At 47.4% G+C, this 17573-nt stretch overlaps 1 protein-coding gene across 5 annotated transcripts in view; it reads right to left on the bottom strand.

Moving 5' to 3' along the window:
• SLC7A1 (solute carrier family 7 member 1) overlaps nt 1-15886 on the bottom strand; it is a 57766-nt gene extending 41880 nt beyond the window's left edge. For all 5 annotated transcript variants that reach the window (XR_009744164.1, XM_061457584.1, XM_061457582.1 and 2 more), the window contains exon 1: nt 15771-15886. The gene's annotated coding sequence lies outside the window, so the exon portion shown is untranslated. The remainder of the gene's footprint in view (nt 1-15770) is intronic.
• Between the last annotated feature and the right edge of the window lie 1687 nt (nt 15887-17573).

Below are 17573 nucleotides of genomic sequence, written 5' to 3'. Positions count from 1 at the left end.
TCAGTCAAACCAGGACAGCCAGCAGTGGGGTCATCTCCTCCAGGACATCTGTGGAATCAGTGCTGTTAGGGAGTCTGCCCCTTTAAGATTTATGTCCTTGCACACAGCACAGGTATAGAAGCTTTGTCTTACTCTTTCTGAAAACAATTAAGTTTGGCGCTTCAGAACTGTCCTTGCCTTTAGAGAGCATCTAGAGGGCTCCTCCTCACCTGAATCCATGAGCACAGCAGGAGTTCTTTCCTTTTACACTGCCAAGTCTAGCCCCAGTTGTCACAGGCAGCTATGGCGTAACATAACACCTTTCCTTCAAGATTTCCAGGTGCCTTAACTCCACTGTTGGAAAGCTCCACCAACACTCTGCTACTCTCCAGCCAAATGCTTTGTTAGGCAGCGTTTACACACATGATCCTGTGCCAAGAATGGACTTTCCCCACTTGGGTCATTACACCAATGTATCTTTAGAGATGAGTCACAACATTAGACTTCGTATTACAAAGGAAAGGGATCTAAGCCCCAAAGACATGGACAGTCCCTTGCCCTGTGTGCAGCTGTTCTCTGAACCACCCTCTGAGCAGCAGTATATCCCATTAGCACCCTTGTACTTGTTGCATCAAGAGGAACCATCAGAAGAAGCAACAAAAGCATCCCAAGAGCAATGGGTAAGGGCCCCAGTCCTTTACTGATGTCTGTTTTCCTCTCCAAGTCCTCTCTCCATCCTTTGTGCCCCATGCAGTTTCCTGCTGTCCTGGGTTCAGCAGTAGCAGTCATTTTTCTCCCTCTTAGTAGCTGCTGCAGTGCCGTGGTTTTGACTTTCAGCCTGGGAACAGTGCTGATAACACCATGTTTTTAGTTGTTGCTCAGTAATGTTTACTCTGACCAAGGACTGAGTCTCATGCTCTGCCAGGGAGAAGGGGAAGCCGGAAGGAAGCAGAGACAGGACACCTGACCCAAACTAGCCAAGAGGTATTCCATACTAGAGCACGTCATGCCCGGTATATAAACTGGGGGCAGTTACCGGAAGGGCTAGCTCACTGCTCGGTCGGGCTGGGTATCAGTCAGCAGGTGGTAAGCAGTTTTATTCTCTTGTCTTCTTATTTCCCTTATCATTATTATTACTGGTGGTAGCAGTAGTGGTTTGTGTTATACCTTAGTTACTGGACTGTTCTTAACTCAACCCATGAAAGTTACATTCTTTCGATTCTCCTCCCCATCCCTCCAGGAGCAGGGGGGCAGGGGGAAGAGGGGGAGTGACAGAGTGACTGCATGGTTCTGTTTTACTGCTGGGCTTAAACCACACCACCTACCAGTCCTTATCTTAAACAACCTGGGGTGTGGCACTGCATCAAGAGTTTTACTCAAGATAAAGGAGAGCTATCACTCTTCCTTTTAACCCTAAAAGTAGAAAAAGCCACAACAGTCTGCCAGCTTCCCTGTGCCTCTTATCAAATAAAACTGTCAAGTGAATCTGCCCATCTCTCATAAGTAAACTCACTTATCTCTTGGCTCTTCTCCAGTCAATGGGCACCACTTCCTATGACAGGGGTTTCACTTTGCTGGATCACCAGATCCTGCCCCGGTTCTTTCTGATTACCTGTCCCTAACCCTCCTATGTGCTGCTCCCACTAACTGCAGCCATTTTCCTCAGCCCACACTCTGCCATCCCACCTTCATCCCAGTATCATCATACTCACTCAGAATTGGGCAATTGGATAATACAATGCTCTCCACAGGTAGGATGTTTCCATAGGACCTGCTGGATCACTCCTAATTCACATACACAGAAAAATATGTTCTTCATCTTGAATGGGCCTCCAGTGGAGCTAGCCCAACACTTGTGACATGCATCAAAAAGCTTTGAATGTCCCTACAGAGCCATACTCCAACCAAAGATGACAGGCAACCGAAGCCAGAGTAACAGAGCTGGTGCTGACAGCAGCCTACCATACTTTTACAAACCAGATTTGGCTTCAGACACCAAAATCACTACTTGAGTAGGACTAGATGCCATCTTCCATCTCAGATTGCATCCTGTAGCTCCAAGAAGACCCAGCCTGATATTCACACTGCAGCATTTAGCCCAGCTTTGGCAGCAGGGCCTTAAAACGTTTCTTCATTAATTATGGAAACGGATAAAGGTTCTTTTATTTAGATGCAATGTTGGAGTAAGGCTTTCACTCTCCAATGAATAGTGCCTTGTATACCAATAATGGGCCAGTAGTATACAGCACACTCTAACATCAATAGCATGCTGAGAATAATGTTTAGGCAAAAATATTACTAAATGCAATTTATAGTATGGTCAAGTGAGACTGGTACTTCATCAGCTCTGGCTGAAACCCAGTGTAAAGATGGGAAAATACATGTTAAGAAACTTAATTGAGTAAGCTCTTAAATCCAATGCTTCAACTTTGTCACCACAGCATTAACTGCAAAATAAAAAATCCTCTTCACCTTTCCAAGACACCAATCATAGCACTAACTTAAGTCCTTTTCTCTTGGCCTTATGCTAACTCCCCTACTATGAGAAAGTAATTACAACTGCAGGAACAAGGCTGAGGATTTACAAGTCTCACCGTGTCAGGAATTTTCTCCTCCACCAACAGCACTCAAACATTCTCCTGAGAGACATGGATTTAGACTAATGAAGAAAGGCAGGTTTCAGGCCAATCTTATAAAATCTCATTTGATGAACCATGGGAACTCCCAGCACACACAGAGAAGGGAAACTATCTTCTCCCTTCAGTAAGCGGACAGACCTCTTCACCCACGTGAATTCATGTCGGTTTACTCACGCAGTTTCTCCAACTCTACCCAAACCTGTTTCTTCAACTCTACCCAATCCTGTCAGCCAGGATTGCTTTCACTGGACACCTGCCCCCTCCCCAAAGCAGGGACAAGGCAGTCCTAAACTTTGAACTGGGATAAGGTGACGTGGAGAGCAGTGCACTGGAGCATCTCCTATGAATTTCAGTGCTTTCTAGGACAATACAAGCCCTAGGCTTTGCTTAACTCCCACCTGAGTGATGCAGAGGTTCCACTAATATCTGTGTCCTACAAAGACCACAGTAACTGGGCTAACTCATCCACCACTGCCTGGTGGTGGTGGTGGTTTACATTCAGTCTGGAGCTCCAGGAAACGGGGAGGATCCCAGTGCTGTGCACCAAGAAAAAATGCTACAGAAAAGACAAAAAAAAGCCCTCCAAAACAAAACAAAGAAGTCCTCGCCATAAACTGCAGCCAACTATGAACAGGATACCCACAGGAAATGTGTTACTGGATTTATTTTCCAAAGTTAGTGTGAAAGTCAAGACCAGTTTAACTCAGACCAAACTCTGGATTTCAGGACAAACACGGGTTTATTCTGCACTACAGAAACATCAAGAAATGCCACAAGACTGGTGAAAAAGTTTACTACTTGCTAAGTCAATATTCATAGCAGGGTTTAGACATTCAATGGCCTGAACAGAGGAGTTAGAAGCAACACAGAATACAGTGATGTCCCAGCTGAGGCTATTAATGAAGACAGAAAATGGAAAGGAGGTAGAGAGATGCCCCAGCTCAGAAAGAAGCAAGATCCAGGGAGGTCTGCAGGGATGCAGTGCAATCAGCAGGGCTCGCCTGCCCTTTGCACAGAGTCCCTGGGTAGGCCCAGATGGACCACTGGGGCTGAGCTGGACCAACCACAGAAGACCAGAGAAGAGATCTTCCTAAGACATTTCACCATGCATAAGGTCCAGACCTCCCCAGATCACAGTGACTTATCCATTATTTTGTGCTCCTCAGGGTTTGCACATCTGAGTTGACATCAGTGTTGCTGAGCATACAGGGTTTCATCCTACTAGGTGCTGAGCATTTTTTACATGGAAAATCCAGGTGAGGGAGAAGAAGTGATTCAGAGCAGCCCTGTGGAGAAGGACTTGGAGATGTTGGCTGATGAGAAACTCAACGTGAGCTGGCTTCAGTGTGTGCTCGCAGCCAAGAAACCAACCATGTCCTGAGCTGCATCAAAAGGAGTGTGACCAGCAGGTCAAAGGAGGTGATCCTGCCCCTCTGCTCTGCTCTTGTGAAACCCCACTTAGACTACTGTGTGCAGTTCTGGTGTCCTCAGCATAAGGACACGGAGCTGTTGGAACAAGTCCAGAAGAGGGACACAAGGATGATCAGGGGGCTGGAGCACCTCCTGTATGAAGACAGGCTGAGAAAGTTGGGGCTGTTCAGCCTGGAAAAGAGGAGGCTGCATGGAGACCTCACAGCAGCCTCTCAGTATCTGAAGGAGGCCTACAAGGATGCTGGAGAGGGACTCTTCATCAGGGACTGCAGTGATAGGACAAGGGGTAATTGGTTCAAAATTAAAGGGGGCAGCTCAGGTTAGATATAAGGAAGTTCTTTACTGTGAGGGTGGTGAGGACTGGAATAGGCTGCTCAAAGATGTGGTAAATGCTCCATCCTTGTCAGTGTTCAAGGCCAGGCTCTACAGAACCTTGGGCAACATCGTCTAGGGTGAGGAGTTCCTGCCTGTGGCAGGGGGGTTGGAACTACATGATCTTAATGTCCTTTCCAACCCAAACCATTCTATGATCAATGTGTGGGTTTCTATCATGCCCACACAATGGGAATGGGGCTAGCCTTAAGAGCCTGATAGTACTAATGATACACCTGCTTGCAGTGCGTAAGTGACCCACTGCCCCATATATCACAAAGTGCCACAGACAGCCTGCTCTGTGGGAAACAGAAGCAAAAGGCAGAGGCCAGGCTGTGCAGTGTGACATTATCCTTGTATAGGAAGTGCCTCCAGGTAGAGGTGGATCAAGGTTCCCTGCAGTTGAGAGCCACACTCAAGATCTAGGTAGCAACTTCGTCCTGCCCAAAAAGCATCCTCAGAAGGTCTGAGCATCTGTGTTGTGAATAAAATACCTCCTAACAACATGCAGATAAAAGACAGGGCACTGCAGCCATGTTCTGCATTGCTCATACACAGCACTGTCCTTCATCACACAGGTGACTGATCTTCATCCTAAACATCTCTCACATGTTTTTGTTGCTTTTGAAACAGCAGGTACCAAATCAACCTTTCCCTTTCAATTATTTTCAGCATAGCTTGGCAAAGAGACCTTCAATAAAAGACAGGTGGGATTTTTTGTCAGGAGAACAATCTTTTGGTTTAGTACGATGCAGTATAGGGGCCATTCATTACACCTCTGCCCAAAACCTTTCCTCTGCTAGGTATCATTTGTTATCTTTGCACTTGTATCAAAGGGTGATTTTCACAGAGATTATTATTTTTCCCTCCTTAGAAGTTGGATCCGGCTGTGACCTCACTTTCTGAAACAGGCGTTCTTGCCTTTGAAGTAAGGAAATATGTTCCGGGCTGGTTCCTCTCACTCCCACTCCCAACCATACTTGAAACGATGAGCCTTTTTTTGAATGTACAATCAGTATTCCTGCAGCATAACACAGTCCTGACCACATAAAACAATATAAATTATTCCAGGAACACTACCATATTGTACATAACCACCTTCAAGCTGAGGAAACTTGATCTGAATGCTAGAAACACTGATCTGAATTACAGACTAGCTTTGCTCTGCACACACCTAGCTCTCACCCCTGCTTTAGCTCCAGTTTCTCTGATGAGAAACACTGCAAGCCCTGGCTGCTCAGGCCCTGGGTAGGAAATGGCTTCACTCCAAGACTTTGGGCACCTTCAGGAGCAGAGGAGGCACCTTCATGTTTCAGTCAGAGCCGAGGGCTTTGAGACCAGCGGGAAGCAATGACACACCTAGATAACTTAGCAGGGTGTACTCTGGGGCAGGGGCCACATCCTTGGGTGAAATCCTGTCCCACTGAAGTCAATGGCAAAGCTCCCACCAACTTCAATAGGGTCTAAATTCCACCTACTGCTACTGGTCCTTGTCTTTTATTTAAAGTGCATTTTATGTTTGTTACTTTTGTTCCCTGTCCAAATTCTTGTTCCTTGACTGCATTGTATTTTCAAATAAAATAAGATATTCTTCCTCCTCTTATCTAATGGTTAACATACCTATTATATCAGGTTGATAGATTTCCTTCCCGATTAACAACATTCTAAAAAGGGACATTCTCCAAAACAATCCCGTAAGAAAATAAGCAATCTTGCATCTGGTTAACAGCAAACCGTAAACTGTAACAAACATCTGTGCTGCTAAACATAAAACACCACGTGTAAAAATAAGCTGACAGGGCACCATTTTACATAAGCAGTACTATCACTTCCTAAACAACTACAATTTGTTTCAGCTTCTGAAAAAGCACTCCTTACCTATTTCAAGGCCTTGCTGCTTCTGAGAATTTTCTTCTTCTTCTTGCAGAATTAAGGACAGAACAAGGACTTTTTCTAACAAGGACAGGAGAAAACCCAAGCCTGACCCTGCTGCAAGCCCCATGAACTCCCAGGCACGACCTCAGAGGAAGCAAGAGCAGAAATCCTCATTCAACATTGTCCCATATATGCTAATATCCACTTTGAAACCTCTACTGCCATCTGTACCCTTCTCAAGGGTGATGTCCTCTGGACAGTCATTTTCCCTCAGCATCCTTTCAGTCTTCAACAAACGGATCACCCAAACAGCTGTACCATCAGAGCTATTAGGTTGCAGAACAAAAATCTTGTGCTTATGCCATGCTGGTATGCTGGCAAACAACACAGAACGGGTCTTGCCCTCTATTTTTAGTTTAAAAATAGGTCAGCTCACTGAAAAAGCATGTAGTGGTGATGCCAACTTTTTGATCACCACACTGATAACAAACCCATTGGGAAGCCCTTTCCAGAGGGCTCATTTTGGTACTTCCACCCCCAAGGGGGGGATGGACATTCTCATTCAAATGGACATCTGCATTTACCAAGGTATCTCCGGAGAGGCGCCTTCAGCACCGCAGCGTGGGGAGACCGCAACGCCCAGGAGTCTGGTTCCTGAGCCCCCAGAGCCACCACGGGCGCCCCGAGCCCTCCCCACGCCCTGACCAGGAACCAGCAGCGCCGCTGACGCCGCAGCGCACTCACGCGGGCGGCGCAGCAGGGACGGCACCGCCCCGAGCGGTAAACGCGGCCCGGGAGCGCGGGAGCGGGCGCGGGCAGGTGAGGGGCAGGGCCCGGCACCCCGCACCCCGCAGCGAGGAGCGCAGCGAGGAGCGCAGCCCGCGCTCAGCCGGACGCTGCTCCGGGATAGCAGCCTCGCGGCAGGAAGCAACCGCAGGCCTCTCTGCTGGCCAGGGGGGACGTGGCGACACGCACAGAGGTCCCCCATACACATGTAGCTGTCCCGGCGTCTGGCTGTGCCAGAGCCTGTCGGCGATGTTAGGTGGTGGCTGTGCAAGATGTCAGCAGGTTGATGATGTGCTCCGCATGGTGGCAGAGCTGTGGGAAGAGGTGGAACAGCCAAACGAATAAGGAAATCTGAGCAGGAGACTGACTGGTCAGAAGCAAGCCTTTTTAATCCTTGGAGAAGTCACGAAGGTCAGCAAAACCCCCACCGTAGACTTCCAGAGGGCTGACTTTGGCCTGTTTAGGATGCTGGTTGGTAGAATTCCTTGGGAAACATTACTGAGGGACAAAGGGGTCCAGGAAGGCTGGATGCTCTTCAAGAATTATATTCTGAAGGTGCAGGAGCAGGCAGTCCCTATGTGTCAACAATCAGACCTGCAGGGAAGAGACCAGCCTGGCTGAACAGAGAGATAGTGCTGGAACTCAGGGAAAAAGAGAATTTATCACCTGTGGAAGAAGGAGCCACCACCCCATGAAAAATACCGGGATGTTGTTAGGTTATATAGAGAGAAAGTTAGGATGACAAAGGCAGAGATGGAACTGTGATAGAACAGAGAGATAAAAGATCATAACAAATACTTTTACAAATATATTAGCAATAAAAGGAGGGCCAAGGAGAACCTCCACTCTCTACCAGATACCAGGGGAAACCTAGTGACTGAGGATGAGGAAAAAGCTGGGATACTTCATGCTGCCTTTGCCTCAGTCTTTTAAGTCATGCCAGCCATCCTCAGGCTACTCAGTTCCCTGAGCTGGATGGCAGAGATGGGGAGCTGGTTGAAGTCCCCATAATTAAGGAAGCAATGGTTAGCGACCTCTTGCTCCACTTAGACGTATACAAGTCTATGGGTCCAGATGGGTTCCACCCAAGCGGTGAAGGAGCTGGCAGAGGAGGTCACTAAGCCGCTCTGTTATCTGTCAGCATCCTGGTCTAGTGGGCAGGTCTCAGAGGATTGGAGGTTGGCCAACGTGATACCTCTCTAAAAAAAGGGCAGGAAACAAGACACTGGAAACTACAGGCCTGTCAGTCTGAGCTCAGCGCTGGGGAAGGACATGGAGCAGATGATCCTAACTGAGGTCGTAAAGCATGTGCAGGAAAACGGAGGGATCAGGCCCACTCATGTAGGGCAGGTCCTGCTTGACCAACCTGATCTCCTATGATATGGTGACCCGCCTGGTTGATGAGGCAAAGGCTGTGGTCATTGACCTTAATTACTTGACACTGTCTCCGACAGCATTCTCTTGGGAAATTTTCTTTTCATTGCCTGGATTAGGTATATTCTTTGCTGGGTTGGAAACTGGCTGGATCACTGAGCCCAAAGAGTGGTGGTAAATGGCATCACATATAGTTAGCGACCAGTCACTAGTGGTGTCCCTCAGGGCTCAGTGTTAGGGCCAGTGTTATTTATTATCTTCACTGATGATCTGTATGAGGGGATTGAGTGCACCCTCAGTAAATAAGTGAACACCAAGTTGAATGGGAGTGTTGATCTGCTGAAGGATAGGAAGGCTCTACAGAGAGATGTGGACAGGCAGGATGGATGGGCTGTGGCCAGTGGTATGAGGTTCAACAAGGCGAAGTGCCAGGTCCTGCATTTGGGTCACAACAACCCCATGCAATGCTACAGACCTGGGGAAGAGTGACTTGAAAGCAATTGCATTATACATTTCAACATACTTATCTGAGCATGTATAGTACCTTCTCTCCCCATGTCATTTACCTAGAACAAGAAACTTCGAAGTATAGTAAGCTCTGCTGCTACTAGACTTTTTAAGTGACAGCAGGAAGTTAACGAACTGGTTGTAAATATTCTGCTTAGCTCCACTGTAGTAGGACTTGGAAAAAAGTGCTAGTGGTTTTAAAGGAAAATAACTGAAACAAATTGCAATTAACATTTCTGCCCAAGAGTCTGAACAGCGGCATGAAAAGCAAAGAGCCGCTTTTGTGCTTTTGATGGTGTCCTGCATCATGCTGTTCTGCTCTCCAGGTGTTTCCTTCAAAGGGAAAAGGAGGTTCAAAAGCACTCCAACATCTATGATGGTTTATCTGGAGCAGCCAAAGCACACCAGTGTGGCTTCATCACTTACATGTTTCCTTGGGGGATATCCTTGTATTTCTTCTTGTGCCAATCAGGTTATGAGGGGTAGGATTGCTTCAGCCAACTCCAAAGCAGACATTTGGGTTTAGGGTATCATCTCACCTCGCTCTGTAACCAACAGAGCAAAGACAGGCACCTCCAGGTATAAATTTACCCCTTCAGAGGAGAGATGGGAGGAATGACCCTCCAGAGACATCCACCTCCCCTTGCTACTGCAGGGCTCCAGCAGACATCTATGAAAACTCCACCAGACCACCCCTCAAGACAGAGGACAGACTGAACCTTGAGCCAGCAGAAGCAAAAGGCACCTCAATGAATTCTGACCTGCCTTTCTGAAGACAGTTAGTAGAAAGGTGTGAAAGTCTCCGAATGGTCTTTGGGGCTTTAGTAACTCAGAAATCCACTTCCCTCACAAAAGCAATGACGCCTCTTTACATTTGTCTTTCTCAAAAATAAGAGCACTTTCTGAACAAAGGTTTGGATTTCAAGACTGCCCAAGCACTGATCCTAGTACCTTCAGAGCAAAGCATGATCATTTTGCTTCCGCTTTTCTCCCATTGCTTAACTGTTAAGTTTTTCATTCTATTGCTTATGTTGGTACCTTTCCTGAAATGAAAAGATGCTAGAGGCCAAATTCTTGCTCTAATATCACAGAGCTTCTCATTTCCAAAATCTCAACAAATGCCTACTGTTTTTTTCCTCCAAGATGTGGTACTTCCACCCTAATCTATAATTCAGCTGCTTGAATTCTGGGTGTTGCACTTTCTTCTTGCCAGAACATTTTGCTTTTTTTCTTCCAGCAGACTGCACAGCCAGAAAGGTCCTGCCTAATGCACCTGTATTCAGCATGGACAGATATACAATGGTACCAGCACCTTTTCACTTCAAACCTGTATCAGCAAAGTTCAGCTAGTAATTGGAATACACTTTTAAATACCTGCTTTGAACACTTTCCTTTCTCTTCAGCATCCACATGCCTTTATTCAATACACTGCTTACATGTCTTTTTTTTCCACAGTGACCACTATACATTCATTGTCTGTATCTCTTAACAGCTACATGGTTCTTCTTGAAAATAGCCTGCAAAGAAGTCACTGTTGCTGCTGTAGGTGAAATAAGAAAGAGAAGGGGTTGATTTTGGTTTTGATTTTCTTTACAATGTGCTCTCAGCTTTCGGAAGCTCCAAGCACACAAACCAGTCTGATGCACAGACTGCCACAGCAAAGTAAAACAAAGAATGAGTATCTTCACAACACATATGCTACAGGTCACTCTGTTTTGTGAATCTTTTTGTAAGGATAAAAACAAGCAGCACAGCATGCAGCAGCATCCTTTGCTTGGGATTATCTCATATGGGTCATCAAACAGCTGGCAGGCAGTATGCAACTCTGAGTGAAGTTTAATCAGCAACCTAAGGCTGAAAGACTATTCTGGTTACCCAAGCCAACTAATCCCCTCTGGAATATCTTCTAAAGATACATCACATCTACTTTGCTTTATGAGAGTCACTTCAGCAAAATAACCTAGTTCTCCAACCTCAGCAGCACAGTTTTTCCATTAGTTTAACAATAACTCACCTGATGAAGTAAAGCTTTTCCTCAGCTTAAGGAAACAGTTCACTAATTAAATCACAGTAATCTTTTGTACAGTAAGTTTACTCCTGCCACATACATGTCCAAATAAATCTCCCACATCGGCATTCCCAAATAAACTACTACTAGCATTACCGGTAGTCTGATTTTTTATTGTTTACAGCTTGTACTTTTTTTTCCCTCCTATTTTGCAGAATGGGTTTTGTTTACTGACTCCAGATTTCACAGCAGAGCCTTCTATTCATCCACCATCCACAGAGTTACTACCTCCCGACCCCACTGCAGAAGCAGTTTGGGGAAGCAGATCCCTTGTATGCAAGTTCTCCAAAGCCCTGATCTCAGTATGCTTCACCCATAAAATTAAAAGGTGATTTTGCATGGTACTTCTTTTATTGCGATGGAACGTGGCACTAAACTACATCCCACAAATACCCCACAGCGAAGGCAAATTCACCTTTGGTTTAATCAAACCACTGAACTGAAGTGGTCCACTCTAAACACATAGAGCAGCACCAGTGTAGACACTGTTCTTCTGACTGTTTCAAGTGCACTGGCTGCAGAGGTGAGTGTCCCCAAATGCTTGGGACTACCTTCTACCTCCCAGGCATCATCACCTCTGCACAGAGCACTAAGCTGTCTGTGCAGCATTCAGATGACCTCACTCAAACACTGCTAACTCATTAGCAAGTATTTTCTAGACACACCATACTATTTTACTTTGCCAGCTGAAACTTCAAAGGCAACCTAGCTGCTAACTCGGGTTAGACCTGGCAAAATAAGACAGTTAGGTTTACGCACAGCCAGGAATAACAATACGGGTCACAGCACACATGGATGTTGATTTTGAGAACACCTTCTCATTTGACAGAATAGGCTCCAGGAATAAATAAATGATACGGTACAGAGGATTTTAACTGTCTGCCTGAATCAGTACCAGGGACAAACCCACTAAAATAAAAAGCTCATTGTTTAATTTCTTTTGGGTTGTTTTGTTTTTTTTTTAACTCCAGAGTGGCTTATAGTAAATTTTCAGACATGGCTCAATATAGTGGTCAAACAGCCACTAAATTTCAAGCATATATTCACTCAGTAAATCCTAACAGTTATTAATTGCAAGTCCTCAGAAACAGGATACTAACTAAAATCCTCATCCTTGTGGTTTGAAATATAGATGGGTCAATGAGATCTACAAGGAAAGACACAAACAACAAACATGAGGCAAGAGTGAACTGTGAAATCTGTACAGCTCGGGAAAGACAGCTGGTAAAAGGGAACCTAAGAGTTATTCCTTACCTCAGAAAAAGGCAGGAGGAAGAGGTGTAAGAAAATATTAAGCAAAATATTATGTAGACAGTAATAAATTTAGTAGTTTAGTAAATATAGCAGTCATGTATTTCTCATAAAAGGGGACAGAACACGATAGGGGAGGCACTGAGGAACAGGTAAGATGAACAGGAAAATTTCACAAGGGATCTTGCTTGGCACAGAAGCTAGTAGCACATTTTTTTCTACAGCAGTTACTGCAACTCTTGAACACACAAAACCTGCACCTCTGTGAAATACAGTTTTCTGAACTGTTTTTCACTACAGTAAAAGAATACCAGAAACTCAAAACTGCATCTCTTAAAAGTACTTTATTTTGTAAACTCTGAAATAAGGCACTTCTGTTGGAGGTACCATTCACAGGATTTATGAGCCACCACCTTGGTGGTCTCCAGCACAGTCAGGGACCCTGGCAAGCACAGCTGCTGCTGACCCACTGAAGGAAGGCAGCTCCAGGCAGTGCTGCCAGAGCGAGTGGAGTGCCTTGATTTCTACAAACTGCAGCAGGAGAGTGGGAGCCCCAGCTCCTGATCCCTGACACCCCCAAACTGCCCAGGAGCCACAGGCAGTTGTCAGGAATCCTGTCATAGGGTAGGTGATAGCCCCCATGTTTTGTCTGACCAACAGATTCAGTTGTACCTTTTTCTCTCCCACTTCTTTTTTTTTTTCAAGTGGGTTTAAGTAGCCAGGGACACTGCAATGACAGCACTAAGGAGGGAGTGCTCAAACCAGAACAAACCCCCACAATACTGTCGACAGCCACAACACTTCCCAAAGTCACTGGGGAATCAGAGAAGCTCACAGGTCCATTGAGACACTGACAACATTTATAGCGCAGACTTAGACATCCAGGCTAATCCTCCTTTTATAGTCAGTGGAAGGCTGAGATGAATCACACTCCAGGAACTCCACTCCTCCCCTGATTGACCTTAACAGGAGCAGGGGCTGGCTACCTTGGATATGACTGCATTTGGCGAGATGAATCACCACCATCCAGTAAATGAGAAATTTGCAAAGACTTTGGCCCTAGGATATATCCTAGGATGAGGATGTAACAGGTAATGGAAAAAAAAATCCTAGGATACCGCCAAACACACCAACGTACATAGCAGAAATGATCCACCCTGGGTTACTAACTCCGAGTCAGTATTGACTGGACACCAACCAGCTCTACCCAGAACCACTGAACTAGCTCTGCATGCCACCCAGCCTCCCAGTTCTGCTGGCCAGTGCCACTAGCTTCTCCACATGCTCAGTTAAGCCAGCAGGACTTCTTAGCTCATCCTTCACTAGAGGCTAAGGGGCTCTGCAACATCCCTCTTTCCCCTTCAGCACCACAGTGGCCCAGCTAATAAACCTCACCAGGATTAAGCCAGCATCCACTGGGCACATCTGCAGACAAAGTCACCCTCTTTTCTTCCTGCCCCACTCCACACTGATGTTTACAGCATCACAGATAAGAGCAAAGAGAACTAAAGTTACCACTTTGTTTTCTACTCTCCGGAAGCTGCAGCGTAACTGGAAATGACATTTCTAAAAGGCCACTGAAGTCTCATCAACCTGTTGAGGAACTTGACAGAGCAAAGGTCTCACTGCCTGAATGAGAAGCCTCAGGATTCCATTACAGCCCACCTGAAATGAGGAGTGCCTTCTGAACACAACCCCTCCGTGATAAGCACAAGCCTACAAGCAGCAAGATTCAAACTTTACGCATCCCAGCAAACCAGCATAAAACATAGTTCTGCTCAGGAAATGGGTTTACTTCAAAGCTAATTTGACTACTTAAAGCACGCATGCGGTAGAGCACAGTCAAGGCCTGTCCCCTTCAGATCACTCAAAATGCGCAATACTTAAAATACTTGACAGCAAAATAAATTCTGAGAGCTGTGGCAATCAACAAGCTTGCTCCTCTTTTGTGTCAGGGTCAGCATTTGCAGCTATGCAGCCTGTGCAGTCCTCTTTTGTATTATATGGAAATCCTGTCTAAAAGGCATTTCAGTTGAGCACTGATGGCAACAGAAGCGCACAGAGTATCTGACCAATAAGTTCCTACCTGTTCTCTCCAAGTGTTCCTTTTATTTCCCTCTGACTTGGAGACAGCAGACAGCCAAGCCACGCTGATTGAACAGCTTCAAGAGGCAGAGCTGTTCCACCGCAGAGGTTCCTGTACACCTATGTGTGTGACCGCATCTTCCCCACTTGCCCCCAAGGCTTAGCAGGGCCCATAGATCAGGCAGTGTTCACCGGTTCACCTGACGCTGGGCATCACCATGAGGCTGTTGCTCAAGCATGAACATTAACAGTTGTGAATGACCACAGGAGCCACACACAGGTAGCAAACAGACTCAGCCAAGAGACAGTTAACTCATACAGCTGCAGCACCATGATCACCTCAGCCTTCCTGCCCCATATGCAGCCTATGAACTTTTTAGAGCTGCAACTGCTATGTTTATAGCCTGTATGTAGTTCCAATCCTTCTGTCCAGCCTTAGCTACATGTAAAATACCACTTGTTTTTTTAGTGGGCTCCCCACCCTGTCTGCCTCATTCACACGTACATATGCAAAAAAGAAGAATCCATCCGTTAGTCAGGCCAGCTGCCTGCAAAATGCTGACAAACAACATGGAAACAAGCCCCAGTCCTCATCACAGAGCAGGTTCAGGAACAGCAGAGCACAGCACCTTGCAGGGTGTGGGGCTGACTCCCACGCTACAAACAATACCTGCATTTTTGGTAAATTCTCAACCACCGTTGCATTCTTTAAGGGAAAGCAACGCACAGCACGGCGCAGCAGCCACCCAGGAGATATCCGGGACATGGAAAGACGGCCAGGGAAGCAGCCCAGGGTTTCTCCTTGACACCTGGGCCTTCACCTCCGCGGCACTGCGCACGTTGCAAAGCAAAGATAAGCAAGAAAGCGGGTTAGCTGAGCAACGTGCACGCATAGGCGCCTCCCAACCCTGCCCTCACTTACTGCTTGCTCTGGAAGAGGGAAAGCGTGGCTGGAGGCCGCAATGCTTACCACAAGGGACGTGCTAGGCAGCGCTGAGGCGCCAAAGGCAGCAGGTCCCATCCCCGCACCAGGCTAAGGCCCTTCCCGCCGGCAGGGCAGCCCCAGCATCCTGAGGGATCGCACCCTCAGCAGAGGAGCTGGAACAGTCCCCCCGCCGGCGCGGGATGTGGAAAGGCGGGGGACGAGGGATGGCTCCAGCAGCGCTCGGGGACAGACCCGCCGCGGAGCGCGGCCGCAAGCAAGCGTGCCACCAAGGAGATAAAATGGAGTGATGGCTGCTGTGGCGGGAGAGAAGACAGCCGGGCCCCGAGAGCCCTCCGCGCCCGCCCGGATCCATCACAAAATGGACGCCCCGCACGGGGCCGCTGCGGCCACCACCCGCCCGGCCACCACCGGCCCGCTCCGCCCGCCGCCGAGCAGCCGCGCCGCGCCCCTCACTCACCGCGCCGACGGGAGAGCCCGGCGCCCGCGGGCTCAGGGGCAGGCGAAGGCGCGCCGCGGGCAAAGCAGCGCCGCGCAGCGCTTTTACATCTCAGGCGCGCAACGCCCGCTCCGCCCTCCACCACGCTGAGGGGGAAGAGGGCACTGCCCACCCTCCTCTGTGTTCCTCCTAAGGCTCATTCTCTAGACCCCTCACCACCTTTGTTTCCCTTTTCTTGAACCCGCTCCAGCACCTCAGGGTCTATCTTGCACTGAGGGGCCCAGAGCTGAACACAGGATTTGAGGTGTCACCTCACCAGTGCCCAGTACAAGGGGACAATAGTTTCCCTGGGCCTACTGGCCAGGCTATTGATGATACAGGCTAGGATGTCATTGCCTTTCTTGGCTTTCTGGGCACAAGCTGGCTCATGTTCAGCAGCTGTCAATCAGCACCCCAGCTCTTTTTCCACCAAGCGGATTTCCAGTCAGTGCAGGCCCCAGCACTTTGCCTCGTTGAACATCATACCATTGGCCGCTGCCCATCCATCCAGCCTGCCCAGATCCCTTTGCAGAGCCTTCCCACCCTCCAGCAGATCAACATTCCCACCCAACTGGTGTTGTTTGCAAAATTACATGACCCCCGGTGCAGATCATCAATGAGGATATTAAACAACACTGTCCCTAACACTGAGTCCTGAGGGACACCACTACTGACTGGCTGCCAAGTAGATGTGATGCCATTTACCACCACTCTTTGGGCTTGGCCATTCAGCTGCTTTTTTTTCCCAGTTTAAAATATACCTATCCAGACCATGAGCAGTCAGTTTCCCAATGAGTGCCATTAGTTTAGCTTGGCCTGAAAACCTGCTTATTATTTCCTCTCAGTCCCTAAGGGAATGAGAACCGAAAGGCTGCCTTGGACTGAACCGCCCATTCAGTCAAACTGCTCACCGTGCTCTGGCAGCTGTTGAACTTCTGCAGAACATGGCTGACCAAGCAATGCCAGGATGAAACAGCTGTAGTAGATAAAGATGGACTTTTATTTCTGGGGTATTCCTTCCTGCCCTTTTTGTAGAGAGGTGCCATATTGGCCAACCTCCAATCCTCTGGGACCTGCCCACCAGACCATGACTGCTGACAGATGATGGAGAGCGGCTTAGCAAGATCCTTTGCCAGCTCCTTCAGCACTATTGGGTGGAACCCATCTGGCCGCATAGACTTGGATACGTCTAAGTGGAGCAAGAGGTTGCTAACCATTGCTTCCTGAATTATGGGGACTTCAACCAGCTCCCCATCTCTGCTATCCAACTCAGGGAACTGAGTAGCCTGAGGATGGCTGGAGTGAATATCAAAGACTGAGGCAAAGGTGGCATTTTCCTCATCCTCAGTCACTAGGTTTCCCCTAGCATCCAGTAGAAGATGGAGGTTCTTCTTGGCCCTCCTTTTACTGCTAATATATTTGTAAAAGTATTTCTTATGATCTTTTATGGCAATGGCCAGATTCAGTTCCAGCTGTGCCTTCATCTTCCTAACTTTCTCTCTATATAACCTAACAACATCCTGGTATTTTTCATGGGGTGATGGCTCCTTCTTCCACAGTGATAAATTCTCTCTTTTTCCCTGAGTTCCAGCACTATCTCTCTGTTCTGTCAGGCTGGTCTCTTCACCGCCGGTCTGACTGTCAGCACATAGGGACCGCATGTTCCTGTGACTTAAGGATTTAATTCTTGAAGAGTGTCCAGCCTTCCTGGACCCCTTTGTCCCTCAGTAATGTTTCCCAAGGAATTCTACCAACCAGCATCCTAAACAGGCCAAAGTCAGCCCT

The sequence above is a fragment of the Pezoporus flaviventris genome, unplaced genomic scaffold (assembly GCF_033815535.1).
Source record: "Pezoporus flaviventris isolate CSIRO_AGI_PZ_B2104156 unplaced genomic scaffold, CSIRO_AGI_Pfla_v1 ptg000025l, whole genome shotgun sequence".
NCBI lineage: Eukaryota > Metazoa > Chordata > Aves > Psittaciformes > Psittacidae > Pezoporus > Pezoporus flaviventris.
Note: the sequence above shows the minus strand (reverse complement) of the source record. Positions and strands in the feature narration are given on the sequence as shown.